Below are 22,365 nucleotides of genomic sequence, written 5' to 3'. Positions count from 1 at the left end.
AAACTGAGGGTTGCTGGAGTGCAGGGTGGGGTGGGAGGGATGGGGTGACTGGGTGATAGACACTAGGGAGGGTATGTGTTCTGGTAAGCGCTGTGAATTGTGCAAGACTGTTGAATCTCAGATCTGTACCTCTGAAACAAATAATGCAAGATATGTTAAGAAAAAAAAAAGAAGAAGAAGAAGGTAGCGGGAGGGGAAGAATGAAGCGGGGGAAATCGGAGGGGTGGACGAACCATGAGAGACGATGGACTCTGAAAAACAAACTGAGGGTTCTAGAGGGGAGGGGGATGGGAGGATGGGTTAGCCTGTTGGTGGGTATTAGGGAGGGCACATTCTGCATGGAGCACTGGGTGTTATGCACAAACAATGAATCATGGAACACTACATCTAAAACTAATGATGTAATGTATGGGGATTAACATAAGAATAAAAAAAAAAGAAGAAGAAGGGTAACACTTCCTGGACGGTTGTCAAAATTCTTGATGATAAAGGAAAAAAATCATAAAACAGTGTTGTTATTACTCACATCTTACTTTAAAATTTTATTTTTTCCTATTTCAGTCCCGCACACCCAGCTGCCTGGTTTCAGAGTCTCATTTGCCCCCCGGCGCCCCCATTTACCGTTATGGAGCCGCTCCACAGGACTGCCTCTGACCGCTCCCGTGGCCCTCCCCTTGGCCCTCCACATGGCCCTCCCGGGGCCGGTTTTTTGTGGCTGGACCAGGGGACCCGCTGGAGGCCAGGGCGGGCTGGCGTGGGATGCAGGTGGCCAGCGCTGCCCGCAGGGCTCAGCTCACCGCACCCACCTGAATCAATTATTTTTGAAACATACATTTCCATTTAGCGATCCGTGCTGGGTCTAATTCACTTGCCGTTTAATGTCACTTAGAATCATCCAGGGACTAAAACAGGCCTACAGAGAACAGATTTTAAAAGTATATTTTAAAGATAAAGATGGGCCTTTAATATTCTACAGGATTTCAAATCCCTGGACAAAGAATGTCAGCTTAAGTTTAAAAGAAGCGCTCTAATATCTGGCTTTGAAAAGGGAAAGGGGGCCCTGGCCTGCGCGCGAGCAGAGGGCTCACCTTTTTCAAATTACAGTTTTCAAGTCTGATACAGGCAGATAATCATCAGCGGCTCACATAAAATCATTATTTTGTCAGAGAGAGAAAGCGTGTTCGGGGGGAAATTAATGACAGCCCAGAAAGAACAAAGGTGCATCCTAACAGGGAGACTTTTTCCAAGATTAAAGGAGTCTTGGCCCTTCCTTTGGCTTCAGGTGTTGTTCTAAAATCATCCTAAAGGCTGCGTGGAAAACTGGTCTTGAAGTCAGGGACTGGAAAGGCCCTGGGGAGAAACAGAAACCGCCCCCCCCCACCCACATCCCGCCTCCAGTGTCGAGGGCAATCTCTTTCCTTCTCACTCTGTGATTTGTATGCCGACTATCTCAACATTGTTCTAACGTGGGGGCGGATCTCAGAAGTGGAAAGTCTGGTGACCCCGGAACAGCATGCCCTCCTGAAGAAAAAGAAAACGTGCATTCTTGATGACTCAGAAGGAAATGGAAAGGGGCATCTAAGCCTTTTGAACCTGGACCTGAAATGCAAACTCTGGGCAGTGGTGTGGCCGGGTTTTGACAGCCCGCTTTGGGAAAGCACCATCAGGTTTCAGTTTGAGGACTCAGGTTCGGGAGGGGGATGAGGGATTCTCTCCCCTGCGATGCTGCTCCCCTGCCCCCGGTGAGTGGGGTTTCCCTACAGACCCAGGGCAGGAGGCGTCTGGCCAGGGCTCCGCCCACACAGTGAATTCGGTACACGTGGTCCCTCCTGCCGGAACCCTTCTGTGTGCATTCCTCGTCTCACCTTGATCTAGCGGCCGCCTTGTTCCTGTGGCGACCCTCGGGTACCCACCGCATCACGGGCTTTAGGGACAGCTCGCAGCTGCCGGGAAAGCAGGGAGGGTCCCAGGGCTTGGGCTGGGAGAGGAAGGGAGAAGGGTGCACGTGGGCACGGCCCAGGAATCACGGGAGGGCGGCACAGTCACCGATTCCCGTGGAGGCGCTCCCGTTATTCCATGGGCTCACCTACAGTCTGGCTGGGGCCTCTCTCCATCATATGCGTTGGCACAACTTGTTCGCTGTCTTTTCCTCATTTATTCTCCGTCCTCTCGGGAGTGTGAGGGGCTCCCAGACATGCAGCGCAAGGCATATCCTCCCTGAGCCCCAGCGCGGCCACACCGGCCCTTTGCTGACCCTCCCCTCCTCCGTGTTTCCAGAACTCTGGCCCAGTGGGAACTCCTGCCAGAAACGGATTCTAGTCCTTGCTGTATCCTGAGATTTGGAGTGAATAGGAGTGGCTAATTTTAGGATCCGTGAGTGCACTTCTCATGAACAGAATGATCATAAAAAATCATCAGTTTAACCAAACTGCCTTGGGATATGTGAACTGTTCCATTTTTCCTCACCATGTTGAGTGAGTTCACCAGTGTGAAGAGAGTCTGTGTCTCCCGAACCCTAAATTTCCAAACTTTTGACTTTTAATAATGTGGAAATATTTATCCTAGTGCATTTTTAGGGAGTTCCAGGCCTGTGGGACTGAATGTGGATGCGAGCAGTTCTGTCTGTCTAGCCGTCGAAGGCCTGGTGGTGCCACACTCCTGTCCACAGCCTGTCACGTAGACCAGACGCATTTGGGGCAGCCCACGTCATTTGTGGGCACGGCTCGTGCAATTGGCTGAGGGTCACTTAGTGTCTCTGCTGGAGAAGGCAGATTTACAAAATCACAATAGAGAAACTTATTTATAGCTCTATTTTGAAGGTTAATGTTTGCACCCAGCTCCCCAGCCTATCAGTAAGCGTCTGGATTGCATTTTTACACAAGGGTCCCCGGACTGAGGTCTGGGCAGAAAGCTGCTCCTCGGGCCACACAGACAGGAGGAAGAGGCCTGCCTCCGGGGCCAACGTGCTCATCGCGATGGTCAGGGAGCCGCATGGGTGTATGTGGGGATCGGCTGGGAACGCGCAGGAAGCAAGGGCCTGCCCCAGGGGGTCCTACTGATTGCACAAAATACTGATGCCTTTGCAATAAGAATGAGAAAGTTTACAGTGGTTCACATCTACCAAGTTTCTTCTGAAAGGAAAGAGAAAAAGCAGCTTCAAGTTCCAAACCCATCTGAACTGTAGCGCCAGCTGCGTATGCATTATTCAACTGGGACGTAACAGCTGGGACTGGGCGTCAGCCTAAGGACAGCACGGGGCTTGCCCTTGAGAAACTGTGCTTCTCAGGAAAGACACTGGCATTTATAAAGAGCAGAGAGGGCAGGAACGCATGTCCTGCAAACAAATAATGAGCTTGAAATGGACAGAAAGATCAATGGTAAGCAAACTACAGCCAGAAATGCAGCACGCACCCCCGAGGCTCCCCTGCCTGGGATCTGGGGTGCTCCACCTGGACCAACACTCTCCTATCTCAGCTCCACCGAAACAGCTTTTCTGACCTGCTGGGTTTGAAAATGGGAGCTCACAGGATGTGTCGGTGGTTAATCACTCTCGGCTCTCCGAGTACCAAGTGGAGGGAGCAAGGGGGGAAACAGATGTGGATCCAGCAATGCGAAAGTTACCCCAGAGGGACGAAAGGTCTGGTGAGCACAGGCCTGTGCCAGAAAGGATCTGCTGTGCACAGTGGAGGAGGGGTTGCCCCCAGAGACCACCCCAAACAGGACCTGTCCTCGGGAGTGTGTGCGTGTGCGGCCGGGGGAACCCGTGGGCAGAGTACCGGGGTGCGCGTGGGTCATGCCCCACCTGAAGACAGCACATGGCTCACGGTCCTCACCACACTCCTTGGACCTTTAAAACACATGACACTGATTTCTAGGAAGCCACCTTGGTACCCGTGAGCGTATAAACAGATATGTTCGGAACAGTGCAAATCTCATAGCTGTGTGCGCCGACCTTTCCCAGGGATTCATGCGGGGTGCTCAGGACACACATTCCAGCCAGTTCAAGGCATTTTCCTCAGCCTTGTGTGCACTCTTTTGCTTGGAGCTCATCTATAACCGAGCCCTCGAGGTGGTGTGTGCAGAACGCTACCCTGCTTTTGCAAACGAGCCATAATTGTCACGGGTGCCAAGGGGATGATGGAGGTGCTTCAGGCTCCGTAAGCAGGCTTTGGCAGTGATGTTCACTTTCTGGGTATAAGCGCAAACATGACAGTGTTGTTAGGACTAGGAATGCAGCTTTTGTTAGGGTATTATGGGAATTACAGGATTTAAATGAGCACATCCTACTCCAAGATAACTTTGAATGTATTTAAAGTGCACTTCTTGACAGACTGTTATTGTAAGTGGATCTGGTTAAACCACCCGTACTTTTAGGAATTCTGCATCCCAGAGGTGGCTTTTCCGTGTGACCCGGGAGACGCGGCTAGGGAAGAATCATCTGCCAGCTCCCCGGCGTTTCCACGGATCTCGGGCCACGCTGTAACGTGGATGCAGCGCCACTGATTCCTGACGTGCAAGGGAGGCCCTGCACACCCAGAAGGCAGCCGGCGCACGCTGGCTGGCCCAGCGCTTCGGGGGAGGAGGCCGCCCGTGGGGGCAGCGCCTGTCCGTCCGGGGAAAACAGGGGCAGTTGAGAAAAGGTGCAGGTTGAAGGCGTGAACACAAAGCCCAACTTGCAGTTAGGTCTTTGCCCACCTGGGAAATACCGCATTCTCCCTCCCAAGCAATGTCACATGACAAGGAATTGAAGCTTTACAAAGACCTGAATTCTTTGATTAAAGAGAAAAAAAAAAAGCGTCCTCCACTGTGTTTTCTCACGTCCAGAAAAGACTAAGGATTGGTAGCCACGGGCTGCACATTCACGGTAGGTTTCTGGGAGAATCACGGAGTCTCTAGTTTCTAGAACCATCCAGCTGTGCGTGGGGGTCAGAGCAGATAAATAATGTCAGCGCTTTATCTTGCATCCAACTTCCCCGTCACCCAACATCACGAGGCACAGATCCCTCAGGAATATATTTACTTCCCTGTCACGTGAACAAAGGAAAATGTGCCGTCTGCGTCCAGGCTGGGGACTGGCGTGGGGGGACGGTGCTGAGGAGGAGGTTGCCTTGCCATCTGTCCCCCACATACCGGTGGCTTTACCGACCTGGGCAGGACGTCACCCACAGGGGGGCACAGCCCAGGCCTGCGAAGGCCGGCCGCACGCATGCTGGCCCAAGCCGTCCCTGGTCACACTTCACCTCCTGACCCAGGCCTGGCGACTCCCCCCTTGCCACCTGTTTGAATTACAGACTTTAAAATATTTATTCTATATGGTTATGAAAACTTGATACTGGTATAAAACATTTGATCTTGCTCTTTAAAAGGAAAATGAAAGGAGGGGAGGAATGAAGGGATAGCGTGCGCGGGCCTCCCAGCTTCCTTTGGGAAGAAGTAGCAGGTCATTTCCACTCTCTGTCCCGGTTAAATGTACCCCCACCTCCCAGCTCCTGTGACAGGGATCAGGTTAATGAGCAAAACCACAAGGTTTGTGTTGAAAGTAATGTACTGACAGCCCAATATCAAGGCAAAAGAAGCCCTCATTCAGAGCAAAGAGCCCAAGACAGGCGTAGCTCAAGACACAAGGGGAGAGCATGTGAAAAGAAGAAAACCAAATTAACAATTTGCCATAAAATGCACAAAATTGAATTCTATTCGTAAGTGGAAAAGGGAACCTAATCCCATATAAGCAACAACAAAGAGACAACATGGGTCATGTCAAAAGGATGAAGAGAAAGCAAGAAACTAAGTGCTGGGAGCTGATGGAGACCGAGCACTAGCTGGGGGTGGTGTTGGGGGGCTGCCTGTTTGTCCCGGACCCTGCTGGCAGGTATAATGACCCTGGATCCTACTGCAATCACGGCACTTGGAACACAGCTTTGGGCCACCATTCTACCCCAGGCAGGAAAAGAAATCATAACGAGAAGGAAAAGGGTATTCAGCACCCACTTAAGGTGGGCGTCCTTAGGCACAGAGCCAAGCAGTGGGAATCTGGGGATCCTCATGTAGAAATCCAAATTTTATACATAATTTGGAGCCTGCCAGGGGAGACCAAATTTTGGGGAAAGGCAAGTCAGGGGAGACGTCATTGAGCGTGGGATTACACGCTTTTCCTAGGAGGCGGGAAGGTATGGGCAGCTCAGGGGTCATAAAACCCCCGTGGAAACACTGAGGCAGGGCCCCTCCCAGCAATGGAGGAACTGGAGGGCCCGGAAGGCAGTTGGGGGACCAGCATGATGGCGCTGAGGCAGGGCCAGGCAGGGGCCCCTGGAAGGATGGGCTCAGTCTGCCCTGGGCTAGAGATGCCTCCAGGAGCCACGTCGGGAAACGTCGCATGGCCCTCTCCATGGTGCAGAGAAAGGCCCTGGGGACCTTGGGGCCCACCAGGTGGGTGGGAGTAAATCTGAGTAACGTCCCTGGAAAGAGATGCAGAGTCAGGTCCCGCACAGCCAAGAGAGGAGGGGACAGAGCACTAGCACGTTTTGCTTAGGAGCTGGGGTTGAAAATCTTTCTGTTTCTTCATTTTTTCAACCTTGTGACCCGGGAAAGCCAGACAAAGGGAGCCTGATGGGAAAGGAGCCATGCACGGCCCCTCACCCTCTGCTCTGGGGACTGGAGCCCAGGCAGGGCCTGCTCCCAGGGGCTCAGCGAGGAGGAGCTCTGATCATACCCTCCGCTGTGGGCACACGGCCGTCTGGCTTTGTGACCTCAGGCCTGCAGCACAACTCAGGGAGGATGTGGATTTACAGGCCCGGCCTCTGCTTTCTCTGCTTTGTTTAAAACCGGGCAGTGAGTGTGGGTACCCATGCTCCGGAGGCTCTGAGCTCCCCTGGCAACCACGGCAGGCATCCAGAGGGCTCACCATGGGGTCTGGGCATCAGCTCTGGGGTGCAAGGTGAGCAGGCAGCGAGCTGGACACGGCGGCCCATGTGCTGTGTGGGGTCCGGGCCCTGACACCGCTGGGTATTTCAGGACGACGTTCTAGTGTCACTCTGCATTATGGACCTTTCTCCTCACCACACTGACTCCTGCAAAAAAATGCCTTCACATGCAATGTGCTGGTTCTCACCCCCAAACCTGGGTGGTACCTCTCATTACTTGCATCTCCCAGGTGGAGGAAGGGATCATGCCAGGGGGCCGCAAGGTGACAGGAGCAGTAACGCACTGCCCGTACCTGAGTGACCCCCGGACCCCTCTGGCACCTGCATCCTGGCTCACCCAACGCAGAGACGTGCTCCAGCAGCTGATCTGGGACACAGGTGTCCTTCATCCTCTCGGGGCATAAGAAGACTGGGCTTTACTGACTTACTCCCCTCCACCAACCCTGAGCAGTAACCCTCACAATGGGCTCGGAGGTGGGAGACATTATCATCACCCTTAATGGAGTTGGGGCTGGGGCACGCTGAAGGTAAGAACTTGCCAGAGTCCCAGCAGATCAGGGATGCCCACTGACGCTGTTACCTAGCATCCCTGCCCTTACCCTCATGGGCTTGTCACAGTTCTCAGGTCCTGTAAATACACCCCTCTCTCCCACTCTGAAGCCAGGAGCCATGGGCAAGCAGACAGAGGACTGTGGCCACGACCGAGGTGCAGAGAGCATGCACTTGATAAATGCCCCAGAGCTGCTATGACCCAGCCACTTGAAACAACAAACATATTCTCTCGTTGGCCCTGGAGGCTGGAATCCACAATCTAGCTGTGGGCAGGGCATCCCTTAGTTTGTGGATGCACCATCCCAGGCTCTGTCTTCATGTTCACCTGGCATTCTGCTTGTGTGTGTCTGGGTCCTCACTTCCCTTCTTACAAGGGATTGGGGCCCATCGCTCCAGTACCTCCTCATCGTAACTAATTACATCTGCAATGACCTTGTTTTCAAATAAAGTCACAGTCTGGGGTACTGAGGATTAGGACTTTAACATATGAATCTGTTTTTGGGGGGACACAGTTCCACCCATAATATCCCAGGTGCAGCATTTAAAGGGTGCCAAAAAGCTCAGTCACCAAGCTAAGTCACATCGTAATGCAATATTTAAGAATATCAAAATTCATTCAAAAATCCACGTTGGACAAAACAGAAGTTTCCAGAGACAGGATCAGTATTGGTGATTTCTCCTTCTGCCTCCGGCACTGGCAGGGTCCCATTCAGTCTTACCTCTAGTTAAAAATGTGGTACTTCATTAACATGCACGTTTGTTCGCATTGATTTTAATTTTCTAAAATATCACATTAAATATTCTTTCTCTTGACGACTGAGATCGTTGGTGCCTCTTAGAGGCCGTGCCCGAGGCAAGAGTCTTACTCTCCTGGCTCTCCTCGGGCGCCTACAGAACTCAGCCCGAGACAAAACATCAGCAAGCAGAAGGGATGAGCCTTGTCTTTTCCCACCTTGGCTGCATGTGACGGGAAGGCAGAGCCCCTTTGTCCGGCTCTCCCTGGCCACAGGGCCTGGGGGCAGGTGGGGAGGCTGGTGCTGGCCCCCGCCTGGGGTCTTCCAATGGAGCTACCTGCCAGGGTGGCCCGCCCCTTACCCTGGCCTGTGGAGGCCTGAATCCTCACCTCCTCTCTGTCCTGCATCTAGTAACTCTAGCCCTCTCCCTGCACAAAGATGACCCTCGGCCAGATCGCTAGCATCCCTGTGACCCCGGGTCACCGATTTCCCCAGCACCACCTGAGCTCCCGCCCTGGAGAAAGTCTACCCTGTTCCTTTTGTTGAATGGGGCTATTGGTAATAAAACTTGTACGATGATTAAAAGAATGATTGTATCTCCGGTGCTTAGCACCTCTTCATGCATTAGTAATGCAGGGATTCAATAAAGCCTCATCTGCTTTCTGCCGACAACTGTTTAACTCTCCTTTACACCACGCGGCCATGCTCTCTCTGCAGTATGACAAAGCCTAATGCAAGGCCTAGGAGGCACTTCCATTGAGACGTGGCTTTAATTATGGATGTCCTGCATGGGACATTCTTCTTCTACGTGTGTTTCTTCCATCCAAGGGCACCAGCGTCAGTCCGTGATCGAAGAGGCAGACAGAAGTGTGCCTTCGTAAATCCGGCCCGAGCGGCCTCCTCAGACCTGACTGGATTTATCTATTTGAGGTCCTGCCATCGGACGCACAACGTTCCCATCACAGGTGTCCCCAAATTCTTGTGCTCCAATCTCAGCAGATTCTGCCCCCCCATATTGGCCACGGTTTAAAAATTAAGCTGTTGCAGTCCACGAGCTAAAGTTGCATTCTGCCGACTTCATCAAGCAGAGCTAGGCCCCTCGGACGCGTCCGTGATGAGCTACACTGTTCTTCCCGGATTTTGTGCATTCTCCACATGTTTCCGAGCCACTAGAGCGGACGGACAAGCTCGGGCAGGGCTTCCCTGGAGCTTCTGGCATGGACTTCTGGGCATTCTGAGAACTTTTCCTCTGCTTTAATCATGTGTTTGTTCAACTGATGCGAGTCAATTCTGTGCCCAGCATGGAGGATGTCAAATGTACACAGGAACATAACACACCTAAACTCCGCCATCAGCGGGCAGATGTGAAAGGACAGTTGTGCCAGAGGCCCCAAGAGAGGCCGGGCTGGATATTCAGCTTTCTGAGCCTCAGATTTGGCCTTATTACAAAGATTGTAGTTTCAGCCTGCTCCTTGGGAGTGGCCGATGTTTGATTGGATTATGCACTGGGGTCTTGATCTGGAATATTCTGGGTGAAGTGGATGCTTCAGTTGACCACTTCTCCCGCTTCTCTTGCCTCCCATGTGAGAGAATCAGCTAACGCTCCCTGTGGGCACCAAAGGGCCCCAGAGTCTCCAGGGTCAGGGCTGGATACCAGGTGTCTGCTCATTACAGCCAAGGGAAGCAGGTTGCGGAAAGAAAGGAAGTGCTTATGTATTCACTGGAGTGAGGCATCATTTTCTCTTCCTAATCTGTACCAGACTCACGTGCTGTAAGGGGGGCCCACAGTGGGGTCCCTGTGGACACCCTGAGAGCTAGTCCTATGTGACCCTTCCTCGCCGCACACCCACACACACACACGCAGACACACGTACCACCCAAAGCCTCTGGCTCCACGCGGCTCTCGCACCGTGCATCTCCAGGCCACGCTCCCGCGCCCCTGCAGGGGCTGCATCCAGTCCGCGGCTCTGAGATATTCGTTCCTCCAAGGAGGCCCTGCTGCACATTTTCCACGACAAACACCCAACTCTACATTTACAAAAGTATCTGAAGTCTTCAGATGAAAAGATTTCTACTAGTTCAAGATGCAAAACAATCCCCACATGTCCCCTTTGATGTGTATTTTTCTGAGTGCTCAGAAGGATTTCTGGGAGGCTGTGTGAGTCCCTTTTGTTTCTAGAATGTTTGGTGGATGTGTTTCAGAGTAGCAGTGAGAGCAATACTGGCAAGCTTCTGCTTTTTAATTGGGGCTCCCGATCGCAGCCATCCTACACCTTAATTCCATGCTCTCATATTGAAAACACATCCCTCTGTGAAGTCGACTAGCTACACTGTAAACATCTTGGAAAACTTTGCCAACATTACTCAAAATAGGCAGCTGGATTTTTTTTTTTTTTTTTTATCATTTCCAGGTGCATTTGAGGGAGAGGAGAGTTCTAATGGACCTAAATTGTGTGATCCAAATCCTGAAAGTTATACCCACACGTTTCAAAGAGATATTGCTTTGGAGACTAAAGGCAAATGAAATGTCCCCAGTCCTGTGTACCGATCTGCAGTGCCGTTCACCACATTTACGATGAACGCTTAAGCACTGATTCTCCCCAAATATTCGTGTCTCAGATACTATTTTCTGATTCCAAATTCAGGCAAGAGATGTTCCAGCCACCAGCCGGGGGAACTTGCAGCATTCAGGTGCGCATGTGCTAAAACGTGCTGAGGACTCAAGATCCAATTCAAGAAGCCGAGGTGGAATGTGTCCTTTCCCTTATAGACGTGGGGGCTCCCCCAGCATGCTGGGTGTCCCTAGAATGCAGGCTTGCTCAGGGTGGCAATTATGCATTCTTACTTGGACAAACATGTTATGCCAGAGTCCCTCTTTTAGAAAGAACTCTGTATCCCAACTGGAAACTTGACAAAGTTGAAATTTGGCAAGAAATTAGCTTCTCATGTAAATGTTCACTAATTCCGGTTCATCAAAGCAAAAATGTGATTCATGTTTTATGCTTATTTTTTTTTTTTTGGAATAAGATAATCTTAGTAGATAATCATTTTGGATTCCTAGGAGCGTGAACTTCGGGACAGAGGCACACTAACATAAAGCTAAGTGGGGAGACCCAGAGAGTTCACCTGTCCAGTACCACGTGAGGCATCCTCATGCAGAGCATCGCCCAGGGCTGCAGATCTCCACGGGGCTCTCCGTGGGCCAGCCCTTCCCAACAAAGCCATCCTGCAGAGTCCTGATGCAGATGTCACCTCCACCCAAGTACTTTCAAAAGCTCTTGATCATTTGAAATCACATTTCTTATGGCTTTCAAAGCTTCCCTCTGGCCCGGCTCTAATTCCCTAAGTATATTTCCTACTATACTCCTGGTGCCAAATCCCATTTCTGTAGGGTATTCTATGTCTAATATCCTTCACATCATGTCCACACCCACTCCTGATTTGGGCCATGGTGCATTTCCTTCTGAGTGTCCACACTCAGCGGTGCATGCATCCCACAGATTATAGCCTCTCTTCCTGAGTCTGCAGATACCTACCTGTGTGATGTTCCCCATTCCATCCCCATCTGCTTTCCCCTTCCTGCATCCTAGAGGGCGGAGACTTTGTTTTATGCTTGTTGGTGCCTCACTCCAGTAAAGGTCTGGGCACATGTTAACCATTCTAGAAAAGCTGTTGGCTTTAAATTGGAGGAAGAGGGCTAGGGCACTCTTCTGACCCAGCACTTTGGGTCCAGCTGTCTGCCCCTCACTGTGTGGTCCCCTTCCACGTGATGGTCTCCGCACTGAGAAGCAGGTGACAGTGCTCCCCGGAGAGGAACAGAGCTTCTGGAGTGCGGCAGCTCCTGCTAAGAGTGGTCGTATGTGTTTCACTGATAGGGGTTGAGATGCAGAGACTCAGCTTCTCCTGGAACGTGGCTCCCTGTTGAGCTTTCCCTCCGTCCTGGGTCAAACAAGTTCAGCACCCCAGCTCTTGCCACAGGATGGTGTGGGGGACACCAGGTGGGGCAAGATCTGTGTTTCTAGTCTGCAAGGGCAGAGTGCAGCTGGCCTGGATGTGGGGTCGGAGAGGACCCACTTCCTCTCCAGACCAAGCATTGTTTCTGTTACTCTACTCTCAGCGAAGATTGTTGGCAGCCTTGGTAATATTTGTCTCTTCTTGAAATATGCCACCATGGTGTTTCCCATGAAGACATAAAAGCCAGAAGCAAGCTTTCATCAGAGTCTCCCTTGCACACCTTTCCGGATCTTTAAGAATTCTTCCAAACCTGCCAAAGACTCTGGTGGGATCTGCATTCTGCATCTGGTTCTAGATGAAAACTCAGCTTAACACAACAAGCAGCCAGGCTTGGTCCCCTCAGGTCACAGCTCAACCACACCTTATACCCGTCCCTTAGAGCTCGCGGGCTACTGACTCCTCTCTGTGCACATTTGTTCTTGTTTTTGTTTTTAAGGCACAGAATGCAAACACAACAATATTATGATCATGTTTTAATTAATCCTACAAAATAATGTTTTAATCAATAGTGTAAATACCCATTGTTCTGTGCTGAGCTTGGAGAGCGCTACTCATCTCTCCAAATGTCCAGCAAGGAGACCAGGGCGCTGCCCGAGGGTCAGGAAGCCTTTCCTCTGAGCCCCGCGTGACCACCTGCCCACGAGCTGGCTCTCTGCCTGCTCCCACCTGAGCAGTCTGGAGCACAGGGACCCTGGGACAGAGAGCTCTGAGGACAAGCGGGGCTGGGCCCGGGGGCCGCCACTGACTAGAGCCCCCCCGGCCACCACAACAGGGCAGCTTGACCTTGAACTCTTGCATTCACCTTGCAGATGTGGATGAGCTTAGCTAGAAACTAATGGAAACCTGCTCTAGTACTTTTAGTTATAAAGGGAATCCCTTTAGTCAGTTGATGTTGGCTTGGATCCCATGAAAATTAAATACTCAGTTTACAAAATGATCTCATTAGTGGGTAGATTGAAGTATGCCATGGTCCCTGATGTGGATCCCTAAAGAGAATATTCAACAGTGATTTGAGCGTATTTTGTTTCTTAGAAAATTGAGTTAATCAAGTGATGATACATTTCTTAGAAATGAGTATCAGTTATTAAAAACACTCGGCAAGGCCTGAGTGCTGATCCCGGGCAGCCCGTCTGTGTCCCGGGCTACAGCTGTTACACTGAGAGCCAGCCCCAAGCCTCAGCATCCTTAACAGCCAGTGTAATTTATTTCCCATTTAGAATAATTCATCTCCTTAACGTCTTTATTACTACTTCTTTATTGTGTTCCTACAGTTATTATATAAAAAATAAGATTTAACCATACTAATTTAGTGGTACCGCCTGGCTGATGGTCTATGTAGCCAATCTATGCATTGGCAAAGATTCAGAATTTACTCTGCTTCTCAGCATATCCAGTAATCTCAGGGGCAGACCACTTAAGAAAATCTGATGTGAGTTACATTTACAAAACTGTTGAGGAGTAAGATTTCCTTTGTTTTATCAACACACAAAATATAGGACTTCTTTAAACAGCAATGGCATCGTTGGAATTAACTTATGACTCAATTAATACACAATGTTCTTCCAAATCCCATGACAGAGGCCACAAGGCCTGTGCATCGGCTAACGTGGGGTGAAACTTTGCGGGTCTGTGTCCCCACACAGGAGCTTAGGGAATGAAAATACCTCCTCGTCACAAGCACTGGAAGTGTCCTCAGCCTAGAGGGCTGCAGTAACGTCTCCCTGAGGCCCGTCATCATCGGGATCTTATGGCCTCTGCTCTTGGAAGCTCCCCAAGTGAGCAAGCATCTCTGTGCACTCAGGAACCAGAGGTGCCCTGGGATGCCGGGCTCAGGACTGACACCCCTAAAGCTCCAGGCAGTCTGAGACAAGCCTGTCCTTTCCTCCCACCCATTCTGTCAGTCAAGCCAGTCACAGAAGCAGGTCAGGGTCGAGAGAGAGCTGGAGAGTGTTTTCCAGGAGGAGCTATACAAGGTGTGACCATCCTTCCTCTGCCACGCGCAACATAAGGGGAGTTGTGATCATGTGGAAAATACATCTCATGGACAAGAAGACTCATTATTGCAAAGGTATCATTCTCCCCAAATCACCCTGTGAATGTAGTGCAATTCTGTGGCGTCTCTTTGTGGGAGACTCAACTCCACAAATATCCCATAGATGTACGGAGGCATTACATAAAAAACAGACATGGAAGAGAGTAGTATGCGGAGTAAAGACAGAGGAGTTAATACATTAGGTTTAAAAAATGATGATCCATGTGGACAAGTATAATGAAATTCGATACCTTCTTTATAGCCTATGTGAAACCATAAACCCTCAGTGTGAAAAGCAATGTCCTAAAGCATTCTGAAGTTACCCTTATGATCTGAGGGCTAAGAAATCATTTCTCAAAAAAAAAAAAAAAAACCACACACACACAAGATCAGGAAGAAAAAAGTAAAGCAGTAAAGAAAAAAGAAGATAGGAACATTTTATTGCATTAAAATTAAAGACTGGGCCACACAGAGTGCCCTAAACCAAGTGATGAGAGAAGGTATAAGCTAATGTTTTAACTGCATAAGTGATAAAAGATTTATTTCATGAATTACAGAAAAGTCTTTCAATATATATAATCTCACAAGTATACGTGAAGGAATTTACAGAGAAACAAAGGAGAAAGCAAAGGGATAAAACATACAGTTTATAGAAGAGGACACTGGAAAGGTTCAGAGAGGGGACAGTTAGGATATCAGATCATACTCATCGATCTGGCAGAAATGTTCACCATGTGACCCCAGGAGGCTGGGTGGGGAGCAGAGAGTCGGGCATCCGGGCGCCACTGGCGGGAAGGCAGCTGGAAAAACCCCGGAGCCAATCGGCGGGATGAGGCTGAGGCTCTCCCAGCCTGAGCCCAGTTCTGCGTGTGTATCCTAGGAATGTCTATCTCCACATTGCCCGGGACAGAGACCGACAGAGAGGCCGTGTAAATACCTCGCAAGAGGAGAGTGGGTGAGCCAATCGTGTAATATTCGTGCAATGGAACATGCCACGGGAGTTTAAACAATGGGCTTCACCGAGGGCAGGGATCTGCCCGCCGGCGCCCACCGACCAAATCTAGCCACTGCCTGTTTTGCAAATAAAGTTTGATTGGAACACAGCCAAACCCATTAGCTTACGTGTTGTCAATGGCTACTTTTGCGTGACAAGGACTCGGTCGAGTAGCTGCCCACAAAGCCTAAAACCGCTATTATCTGGCCCTTTACAGAAAAAGCCGAAAGCATCAACATTTCAAACTGTCACATGGAACAACAGCTCCAGAGTGAGTTGCACAAGGAGGTCTGCAGCAGAATGCCACGTGTATACTTGTAAATATATAGAGGGAACAACGTGTAGAATACTGCTGCATGTTGTGTGGATGAACAGAGACAGAGCAGAGGTGAAAACCCAAATAACTAACACAGCATGATGCTGCACACGCACCGCACACGCACACGCATACCTCGCATGCACACTGAACACCTCACATACACACACCGCACACGCACACACATGCACACCGCACACCTCACAGGCACACTGCACACCGCACATGCACACACACACACATACACACTGTGCATGCACACACGCACACACACACACCACACATGCAAACGCACACCACACACACATACACACACACCACACCTCACATGCACACACACCGCACACACACACCATGCGTGGTTGCCTCGGGAAGAAGGGGGCACCTGTGATGGGATGTTGCCTATGGTTCAGCAATGCTTCTATATCTTTTAAAAAGATCTGGGTATCATTTACTTATTTGAAAAATAAATAAATAAAAACTAAAAAATAAAAAGATTTGGATAATACAATCAAATGACAGGACTTGAGATGGAAGCATGTTGGGTATAATGTATTCACTACGTCTTTCTTTGGATATTTCATGGGAAACGTGTGGCCGCAGCATGCCCCGTCCACTCGGTACAAAGGATGGAACAGCCCCAAGTCCATCTGGGCTTCTGTTTGTTTGAGTATTTTACCAGAGTAACTTTCGACGGTTTTTCAATGACAAGAAATACACAGAAAAATAGGCAACAAAGCAAAATCAGGCATAGATTGGATTAAATAAATCAACTTATAAAGCACCTGGTGTGTCCCATTTGGAAGCTACGAGGAGTCCTTTAGAGGTGAACACACTCATTAGATCCTCCATCTCTTTGTGGTCACCTTCGTCCAGAGTGGCACCCATCAGTAAGAAGTTACTTATCCTTCTGTCCACGTCATATATATTTCACTTCTGAGAATACTTTGCAATGGGAAGTGAGTATGTAAACGGGCAGCATGTAGAATTTAGAACAGAGGGTTTGGACCACTCAGTGCCGAGTTGCTGCAGGTTGAGACAGAGGTTAGGGTTCAGGCTGCTCCTTAGGGATGTTCTCGGGTTGGTGCCTGTGGAAGGTGGGGAGCACAGCACTGGGTGGTGGGGGCTGGGTGGCACGACTGTCCCCACAAAGGTTCTGGGGAGCCTTGGACTATTTCTTAGGTGAGATAACTAGGGTTTTCTCAGTTCACGCTAGGAGGCATTGCCCTGGAAGGAGGTTGTCTTGGGGTGGGGGTGCTCTGCATCTAAGGTGGTCTCTGCTGAGCCCTGAGGACTGTCTGCTGGCCTCATTCACAATGGCTGGGGAGGTCAGCTCTCCATCCCTGAAGGGACATCTGGGTGACACCTTGGTGTCAAGCGTACTAGCATCACTGCATAAACAACAGGGCTCTGGGCTCACGTAAAATCCTAAAGCAGCTCACACTTTACAAACATACGACCAGAGACTGCCAAGGAGCTTGAGTTACACAGAACTGAAGCTCCCGTAGCTCAGCAGCTCTTCTGGACTATTTTATTAGCGGCTTGATCTTGTTTTATTGAGTTTGGGGGGAGTTGTTGCTGGGAAGTAATTTTGATTATTAGAGAAGTTAGATGTGGTTCATCTCTTCCTTCCTTGAGGGTCCGCTTGACTCAGTGGATGCAGAACCCACAGCCCCATGCTGTGTGCTGTGCTTCATACATGTTAATAGCTCCGTGCTCAGACCTTTCCATCACCAGCGCAACCGGGAAGCCGTGGCATTCTCCTGACGCACGGTGTCCTCTCTGGGTGCCCAGAACCCAAATCCAGCCTCCCAGAAAGCGCCCGGCCTGGGTCTCCCCGCCACGTCCCCCTCTGGCCTCTGCAAAGGAGGAACTTTCTCAGCCTCTCTGGCTTCAGTTTTCATGCCGGACAACACGGAGCTGGTGCACTTTCTTCCCAGAGAGCTATTAAGATCACGTTAGAGCGCATTATTAAATTCCTGCTTAGAAGTGAGTCCTGAAGTAATGCAAGCGTTCTTTTATCCTATTCCTTTGAAATTCTACTGGATTTTCCCTCCTCACTTGAAACAACTGGTTGTCCTTGCATCATTTCCTAAGTAATTCTTTCCTTAGATACTTGCACATGTTGGCTTTTTTTTTTAATTATCTGTACAGAGCAGGGCCAGCTGCAGGCTCGCTTGTGTGTTCTGTGAGCTGCTTACGTGACGTGTATCAGCTCCACACCCCATCCTTCAGCCCCTTTGGCTCCTGCTGGTTCTATGACAAACTAGGGATTGAGCTTTGGTGCTGGCCCCTTCAACGGAGCCTTGACCTAGAACTCTCACGTCCTCTGCTCCCCCTTCCACCTGCTGACACCCGGCTTGGCGTTCCCCTGCTGTTTGTATCCTGTTTGTTTTTCCAGGACCAAGGGTGTCGCTGGCGAGCTCTGTGGGAGACTTCTGGAGTATCCCCTGCAGTGGGGGACCGGCGTGCGGTGGTGCGCCCTGCTCCCCCAGGATGCTCCCACACAGTCCCCACAGGAGCTCTCCAACCCTGGCCTCCCCGATCGCATCTCCCTCTGCCCCCTCCTTCAACTCCTGTCCTTCAGTTTTATGAAGGAAATTGAGTTTGTCTTTTGTCCTTCATGAACTAGGGTCTTTTGTCCTTCATGAACTAGCGTCTTTCTGTCTTTCTGCCGTTTTATTCGTTTGACTCTTACATCTTCCCAGATCCTCATGGCTCAGAGGCAACATCCACAGCCTCCTTGCCTGCCAAGGACAACCCTGCAGGCCCTTGGTGGGTGCTAGATGCGGACGTCTCTCCAGTCCATCATGTGACCTGTTCTCCATCTTAAAGAGTCCCACGTCCACTGCCTTGGGCAGGCGTGCTGTGGTCTGTCCTTTCACAGATGAGCTTCTCAACACAAGGTCTAACGAGCCAATTCTCCATTATCCTTGTTCTCTGTTCCCGAAGGTCACCTTCAGCTCCCAGGACAATAGTCCTTGGGCTTTGTCCTGAGACCTCCACCTCCAGCAACCGTCCTCAGACTGATGTGCGCTTTGGGGTCCTACTCCCGCGCTGGCCGTCTCCTGCCACTGGCCCTTTGCCCGGAGGTCCCCCCACAGCTGCCATCACCGGTTATGTGACTTCCATCTTCTGCCTGATTTCACTCTGAGTTATTTGAATGCCTCTCCCACCTCCAGATCACGCCTGGAAGGTGGCTATTCCGGCTTCCACGTCTCCAATCTCGACTTGCGGCCCTTTATTTGCACGCATCCAGAACGTTTCTGTTCAGATGCCTCAGCTTAAACTCAGCATGTCAGATGCTGAACCCACTTCCCCACCAGGTACCTTCCCCATGACTCAAATCCCCGTGTGCCTTCGTGGGTGTAGCTGGTTGGGATGTGACCCCACCCTTCCTCCTTCCTCTGTTAGCGTGTGCCCATCAGTGTGATTTTCTAGAAACGGGAGGCTGTGTCCCTTTTTCATTTTAAATGTATAGCAAGGAAATGTCTTACACGGTCGAGATATCTGTTGCATTAACTCAGTCATCAGAACCTGTTATGTCTTCTTTCCAATTTGGTGGCCTTGGACTTAAAGGGACCACGAAGAAAGGCTTCGGTGTTAGCCTCGCCCCCGCCTGTTCTGCTTCTGGCTCATTGTGTCTGTGTGTGTATGTGTGTGCATGTGCAGGCATGCATGCCTGTGTATGTATGTATGTGTGTGTGTGTGCAGGCATGCACGTCTGTGTGTATGTGTGTGTGTGTGCAGGCGTGTGCAGGCGTGCACTTCTGTGTGTGTGCGTGTGCAGGCGTGCACGTCTGTGTGTATGTGTGTGTACGTGTGTGTGCATGCACAGGCGTGCACATCTGTGTGTGTCTGTGTGTATGTGTGGGCATGTGCAGGCATGCACGTCTGTGTGTGTGTGTGTGTGTGCCTGTGTGGTTATTTATATCTGTATAAGTAATTTTGAAACTAAACTCAGTCCATCAGCGGTCTGTCTTCTGAGTGTCTGCTCGAGATGCGGTGGGTCCCCTCCCCGAGGCCTCGCCGCATCTGTGGGACAGACTGGAACCCTGGCAAGGCCTGCGAGCATCACGCTGTCCTCTCCTCGGGCCGGCGTGCGCCCACAGCTCCGGCCCTTGGTCATGCCCCGCGGTTGCTGAGATGCGCACCTGTATAAAACAGCTAAGGTTTGTGGAAAGCAGGTGAGGTGTGAAGAGTGCGCGCGTTATCTCACTGAATTCTTACGACTGATGACGAGGAGATCACCGTGCCCTGCGTGTGGAGAAGGAGCCCCTGGACCGAGGTCTGTGCTACCTCGGGCTCCATTCCGCCCATATTCCTCTGTGGGTCGCTCCTACCGGTCAAGTGCGCTCACGCGGAGATCCCTCGGCCTCTACACGCAGCTTCCTCTCTGCTCTCCTTCCGTCCGGTCCGCCTGCCTGACCGCGCTCTGCACGCCTCCCCCCTCCCCCTCGACGGGCCTCCACCTGGTGGGCAGCGCGCCCTTCGGCAAAAGCTCCGTAGGCTCGGCATCCACTTCAGGGTCCGTGAAAGAGCATCGGTGAGGTTCTGCTCCAGGGCTGTTATGAGGTGAGCTGGAGTAATTTATATAAAGCGCTCGCACCGCTGGTCCCAGAGTAGTTGCTCAACGAAGGTCAACATTTACCCTTTGTGGGTCTTTCTCCAAAGTGTAACGACTTCCTGGAAACACGCTGCTGATAAGTCATCCATTGATTTTAGCATTGATTTTCCGTTATCGTGAACTTTTGTTCAAGCATGTTGTTAGTATGCTTTTGCCAAGGACTTACTGCCTTACAATTAGATGAGGAGCTTCTTGGAAGCAAAGAGCCATGGCCCCTGACACGGTTTAGCACAGTGCTCCTCAGGGTGCCTTCTGGAACCCCAGCCTCTGTAGGAGAGATGGTACCAAGTTAGATATATGTTTATTATATGCATATTATGTAACCAATTAATACAGAACACAAAATTTTATATATAACAAAAACAATTATGTATTTGTTAATCATTACAAACATTCACAATTTGTAACATGTACAAGATGTACATTTTGTAAAATTTGAAAAATATCGAAAAGTGTATATAATAAAATACAAATTGCCTATAGTCTTTAACTGACCTCCAGAAGAGTATCTCAGAGTAATATATATATATATACATATATATATTCTTATATATATATACACACACATATCTTACATATATATATATATAGTGTATTTTATATAATCTCTATTTTATACATCTATATTATATATAATAGTATTAATACATTGAATGATACCTATGATTTTGCATATTTTACCAGGATTATTTTTGTGATGATAATGCATACAGCCTATTAAACAGCACAGAAACACATAAAACTCACTGATTTGATCTTTTAATTTCTTAGGTGTTGACTCAGAGTGTCAAGGCCCAGCTCCACAGTGTGAGCTGACTCTAACTCTCTGCAGATGAAAGGTGGAGACGCGGGGGAGCAAAATGGAGAGCCCCAGACAGAGAACTTGATAAAAAAAAAAAAACCTGCATTTGCGACAGCAGGAAACACAGCAGTGTCTTCTGAGCTCTGGACGGTGCAGCTTCCCTCTATCTCTCCATGCTGTCTAGGTGTTCAGTGAGCGCCAGTAGCCATGGCGGAGACGGGTCATTAATCTTGGTTAGGGCTGGCTCCTCGCTGACACAGCGCCCTGTCCCAGAGCACTTTGCCCTCTTGACGCACAGAGATCCTCTTCCTGCCAAAGAGAGAGCCCATCGCATAGATCATTAAAATCTTTAAAATCCTAAAATAAATGTATTTATTCACTTCCACAAGGGTACAGAGAGCGCATTCCAGGCCGTTATTTTTAAAGCCTGCATTGCTGAACACGCCTGTACGAGCAAGCCTCAGGCTTCGTTAGGACTAATTTGATGAATTGTTCCCCATCTCAGCACAGACAGGAAGACAGCGAAGACCCACAGAAGCAGCCGCTGCGACTCCTGTTGGAACACATTCTGAGAAAGCACAGGTGTGGGCTTGCAGCAGGAAAGAGAAAGGAAGGGAGCGTGCCCAGGGCAGCAGGGACACGGGATACCGGTCTGGCCGCCATCGTGGCAAAGCCCCCTGTTGCTCTTGAGGACAACCCTGGTAAAGACCGCCAATCAGACATCAGCAGGCCGGTTTCAAGAATCCACATCAGACAGGTGAGCTCCAGTGGACACCAGGGGAGTATCTCATCTGCCTGTTAGTAGCTGACTGCTCTGCGCAGGTTCCTGTCCTCTTTAGATAGGGGCTCTTGCTCAACTCCTGCACGGATGTAGGAGTCGGGCTCAAGTTATGATATGCTTGGTTTGTTTTTAAACATGTGTTTCATTAAGAGACTCTTAATAGAAAGGGAACAGAAATGTTTTCCTTGACTTTGTTATTTCTTAACCCATAAACTTTGGGAGATGGAAGTCAACCAGGCTCACAGCAATCACATAAAATATGAGTCGAGTTGCAAAGTGTTCCCGCTCTGATCAACAAACAAAAATGCAGAAATACATTTTTTGTTAAGCTTGGTTTCTGTTCAAATTCAAGCATGACCTGTTGTTCAAAATTTACTTCTCTGATCTCAGGGTATGTTATCTAGGTTTTCCCTAAATTGCCTTGTGTTATTTCTGGTAAACAGAATTACCAATGCCCCAGTACCCTGGCTCCACTTTGAGTGCACCAGGGAATTCCCCACCAGGGAATAGGGCCAGAGAGGGACCAGCTGAACGAGAGCAGCACAGCCAGATCTCAAGTGATGGCCGGGTGGTGCACGTAGTCAGTTAGGAGG

Source organism: Leptonychotes weddellii, chromosome 7 (genome assembly GCF_054177405.1).
Source record: "Leptonychotes weddellii isolate Sample4059 chromosome 7, ASM5417740v2, whole genome shotgun sequence".
Lineage (NCBI taxonomy): Eukaryota > Metazoa > Chordata > Mammalia > Carnivora > Phocidae > Leptonychotes > Leptonychotes weddellii.
The sequence above is the reverse complement of the archived record's forward strand: the minus strand, read 5'-3'. Positions refer to the sequence as shown.